A 5,416-nucleotide genomic window follows, 5' to 3' on the forward strand; every position below is an offset into this window, starting at 1 on the left:
GTGACCTCCACAGTAGGCAGAAATACGTTCGTGCATGGATCATCGGCTGTATCCGGTTACATAAATATATATCTATATATATCAGGTTCTGCAGCCTTAAAGTACGCAGCCTCAACGGTCCTCAAGGGCCGCGTACTCAAAGACCGCTAAGGCCGGAAGTGCGTGGCTTGTAGGCTTGTGACGGTCTAGCCTCCATCGCGCTGTCCAGGTTGCATAGCAACCATGATACTAACAGCTGGAAACGTTTCATACAGCTTTGTTTGACAGAAATGAAGGAGAACATATTTTGTTCATTTGTTTCTACATGAGCTTTGTGTGACTTGATAAGTATCTGAGGCTGAGACCACAGGACTGTAAAACATGATTGTTGGGCTTCATTTCTGTACTGAACAGTCATTTATGAAATGTCCGATTTGTTTTTTAAATAAATGCTATAGACAAATTTTACTATTTTCAAAAGGAATATATGTAAAAACATCAACAAAATAAGGCACAGCAATTCTAATTTACAGATTTCAGTTTTTCACAGCATAAAGCTTTTTTCCACCAATACCTACAGTAAATAATATAAATATATAAACAGTGCAAACAATTTCCAGTGACAAGATATGCTGTAAACTTTATATTCATTTTTGCTCCAAATGGCACAGCAGCTTCAGAGAAAACATTAGAACGAGGCATCTTCAACATATGTTCATACAAGGCAGCTCAGTTTACCATAAATTGTATGGGTGTGCATTTATTTCTGCATATTTAGCAAAAATGTGCCATTTCTTCACTCAGTGAGGTGATGGTTAAGCTTCAGCAGCAGTTTGCTCTCAAGGTTCTTTCTGTGAAGCTGTAACTGTTCAGCAGTGAACAGGAGTCCTGCATGACTGAGAAGTCCTTCACAAGCTCCAGATGCATGAAGAGCTGTATTTATTTTGATCAACAGCTTCTTGATGTGAGGAAAGCCATGCAATAGATCCACACCTCCAGTGAATGGACATGAAAGGTACCTCTCCAGTTCCTCTGCTTCTGGCTTTCCTGACCCCATGGATCCATCATCTTCGTCATTTAGGCTGCTGTTTGTGCTGGCCTCACCCAGCTCTGGGTCTAGGTGATGTCTGATGAAGTGGAGACCTGTGGAAAGATGTTTTCAAAAGAATTAGGTCTGGTCATTATAGTGCTGTATACACTGCCAAGCTGCAGATGTTTGTTTGAAGCTAGCCTCCAAAAGCTGCCCATACACTGTGCGATTTTTGGCCCATTTTGAGCCGATTTTTCAGTCGCGCAACCGTTTTGGGGATCGGCCGCGTTTTGCCTTAATCGTGTGTGCATCGTGTAGTATACATGGGGTAACGATAAGCAGTTAACACCTCACGACCAGCTCCCAATCATCAATCGTATGGTCGCATGATAATCAAACCAGTTTGAAATCCTGTCGCCTCACACACTGCACACGCACAAACACAGAAATGAAAGAAAAGGAGCAGCAGCACGGCAGTGCAGCGTGTGATCTGGACACAAGAGATGGAGGCACAACTTGTAGGATGAGGCAAGCTCATCCGAGTACGCAAGCGTAGAGCTACCACCCAGGCAAAAGAAAAATAGAGCGATATCACGTTCGGACAATATAATATTTATATTGTACGAACGAGATAATTATGTATATTGTAGTAACGTGATATTATATTGTTCAAACGTGAAAGGTATATTGTACATGATAAGTACAATGCAATATAAGGTTTAGGTACGTTTCCAGTTGCCGGCTTCTTGGGCCCGTGCCTTTATCTTTGATCCATTCACGCTTGTCACACCAGCAGCTGCGTTTGACCTGTCTGGCAAGGTCTCGGTAGGTGGCCATGGCCCTCTCATGCTGGTCTGCAGGAGCATGCAGCTTGGAAGCCTCCTGGTCCTGAACTGACTTTGCCAAACGACGTTGCATTGCATAATCCACCAAAATAATAGAAATTTATATCCATATGCATCTGTGTAATAGCTTGATGAGGCCCATGCCAGAGAGGTCAAATTGGATCTCCACTAATGGTAACGGGTGCAAAGGTGCTTTTGGAATGGTCAGCCTTTCTTTGATTGGTCACTGTAAAAGCTGCTCTTTAGAAATACAGCACTGCTTTGATTTTATATTTCAGAGTATCCCCTTGCCTGCTGCTTTCATCTTTCTCTGCACACCTGCAAACTGCCCCCCAGATATTTTTGTTTCTCAGCTTACAAACACACAGTTTGTTTCCTTTTAGCATCTTAAACACACCTTACATATTTGTTTAATATGTGCGTTGAAGGACATGTCCTGGTCAAAAATGACTCCAAGATTCCTCACAGCATTACTGGAAGCCAAGGCAATGCCATCCAGAGTAAGAGTCTGGTTAGATACCATATTTTTGGATACACCGTAATAACATGGGACTGGTTGGTGATATTAAAGTCCTGTTTGTGGAACATTAGTATATGTGAGGGGGCAAACTCCTCAAGATGGGTGGTGACCATTTAGAAGTCGGCCATCTTGGATACAACTTTTGTTTGGTCAATAGGAAGAGGGTCATGTGACACATCAAATGTATTGGTAATCTCACAAGAAAAACAATGGTCTGCTTGGTTTCAACGTAACTTTATTCTTTCCTGACTTATTTACAAGTTTCTGACCACTTATAAAATGTGTTCAATGTGCTGCCCATTGTGTTGGATTGTCAATGCAACCCTCTTCACACACTGATAGCAACACTGCAGGAGAAACGCCAGCACAATCATCCAGTATGTAAATCAAAGCCTGCCTGCCTTCATGGCAAAGAAAACACTGGGAGCCGCAAATACTTTTTGACATCTAAAATGAAGGTAACAGTGTAGTTTTTTACCTTTATGCTTTGTCTAAACACCTAAAGTGTGTTGCTTATAAAACCCATGAAGTGCGACAGAGAAAATTAAATTTTATTTATGTAATGAACACATTTTGCACTCTTAAAAAATATAACAAAAAGGAAAGACACCTAGTTGAAAGTCTCATTTAATTGAATTAAAAAGTTGACTTTAAATTATTCATATACCAAATAAAAAGCTGTTATCACCTTTGGGATTATGCTAAAAAATGCTAAAAACTGCTAAAAAAAATAGAAAGAAAAATAAATATTTGCAAAATATCTGCATAAATATTTAGTTTACGTGGTTAATGTGTGCGGCAGGGCGTGGTCTGCAGTGCCGCTACAGGGAAAGCAGACACACCTAAGCGGCATCCACAATCAAGCCTCGCTGGCTTAAAGTCTGTGTTCTGCTGTTGTGTTGGTATGTGTCAGGCTGTGAGCTGGAAAGCTACAGTTGGCTGTGTGGCTACAGCAACCATGTGTGAAAAGTGGTAAATAAAGAAAAAAGCATGTACATGCCGTGGTATGTTTACAATGGGACTTCTGCTCCCGACCGTCTGCCCACAGCGTCTGCAAATTGAAGCTGTACAAAGTCACTTCATCTTTACGCAGGACTGTAAGCTGTCGTCTTTGAGGCGTGAGCGGTGTTTGTTTTTACCATGTTCATGGTGGAGAATAGCTGCTCACATACGTATGTGGATCCGAAGATCTGTACTTGGCCTGCCTGGGGTTGAAATTCTCCATAAATGCACGGCATTTCGGCAAGTATGGTTTATGCGAGTGACGCTTTTTTAAACAATGAATAATAAAAACATATAATTTTATTTTTATATTTCAAGATCACTATAATCTTCCAATTTAGAACCATAAGTTAAAAAGAACAAACACAAATAAAATAGACTTCAGTTAAATACTTATAATTTTTTTCCAAACAATGTGAAGCTGCATTATAAAGACTTAAGAGGCTCCAGATCCGCAGGTTGCAGATCCTTGTCCTAGACAGTTCAATTTCCTATAAATCTCACATCAAAAATCTCACCCGTTCTACCCATTTCCATCTACATAATAACAGATTACGTCCTTCCCTCTCCACCCAGTCTACGTCCATTCTTGTCAACAGTCCTTTTACCTCCCGTATTGACTACCGCAACTCTTTCTCGCATGGTCTCCCCCAAAAATCTCTCCATAAGCTTCAACTGGTTCAGAACTCGCATTATCGCCAGAAGCCCCTCCTACCAGCACATTACCCCTGTTCCTCAGGAACTACACAGGCTCCCTGTGAAATTCTGGATAATATACAAACTTTTTCTGCTCACCTTCAAGGCCATACATAATCTTGCACCTTCTTACCTTTCCTACTTGTTAAGCACTACCTGTTCTGCCCGCTCACTTCGATCTTCTTCTATCCAGCTTGTGATGCCTCCCTTCTGCCTCACCACCATGGGAAGGAGAGCTTTCAGCTTCTCTGCCCCCAGGCTGTGGAACTCTCTACCCCCAGATATAAGAAACACTGGTTCTCTCCCCCAGTTTAAATCTCAACTCAAAACCCATCTGTTCAAATCTGCATATTCACTGTGAATCCACTGCTTGTTAATTTTATCTTGTGTTTTTTTCCCCTTGATTTTGTCATTTTTCCATTATGTGTTTTATCCTATTAGGGGCATTCGTGGCTCAAGAGTTGGCAGTTTGTCTTGTAATCGAGAGGTTGCAGGTTTGAGCCCCGGCTCCAACAGTCTCGGTCTTGTGTCCTTGGGCAAGACACTTCACCTGTTGCCTACTGGTGGTGGTCAGAGGGCCCGGTGGCGCCAGTGTCTGGCAGCCTTGCCTCTGTCAGTGTGCCCCAGGGTGGCTGTGGCTACAACGTAGCTGCCATCACCAGTGTGTGAATGGGTGGATGACTGGATGTGTAAAGTGCTATACAAATACAGGCCATTTACCATTTACCTATTGTAAACTGTCCTTGGGTGTATTGAAAGGCGCTTTTCAAATCAAATTTATTATCATTATTATCATTATTATTATTATTATTAGTAGTAGTAGTAGTATTAGCTAAAACCCCCCAACTAGCCCACTGGTGAGAGGGACGTTGCTAGCTGGCAGTTTTTTCAATGTTGAAATTTCCACATTCCGACACTTCAAATGCTTCAGGAGATTTCGCTCAGTGCAACATCAGCACCACGGAAATACACAAATACATCCGTAGACTCCAGACAGAATTCGCAATGTCTTTTTGTGTGTGGACCAATGTTTTCTTTTCTGATCAAAGCAGAAAGCTTTAATGAGCAGCTGGACTTGTCTCACTTTAACTGGCTCGACATCGAAATGCAGCTGATTGAACTGAAAAGCTCGACTCTGTGGGGGTCAAAGTTTGCAGAACTACGAAAGCAGCTGGAATCCACAGCTGTGCATGTTCATGGAGCTTGCATTTTCACCTGCTGAAAGTCACTACCTGACAAGTTTAACTGTCTTCAGAACATGGCAAAGGCCTCATTGACAGCATTTGGCTCTACATATCTGTGTGAGCAGACTTTCTCTCACATGAAGAGTGTCCTCAGGTCTGA

This window comes from Pelmatolapia mariae, linkage group LG9 (assembly GCF_036321145.2).
Source record: "Pelmatolapia mariae isolate MD_Pm_ZW linkage group LG9, Pm_UMD_F_2, whole genome shotgun sequence".
Taxonomy (NCBI): Eukaryota; Metazoa; Chordata; class Actinopteri; order Cichliformes; family Cichlidae; genus Pelmatolapia; species Pelmatolapia mariae.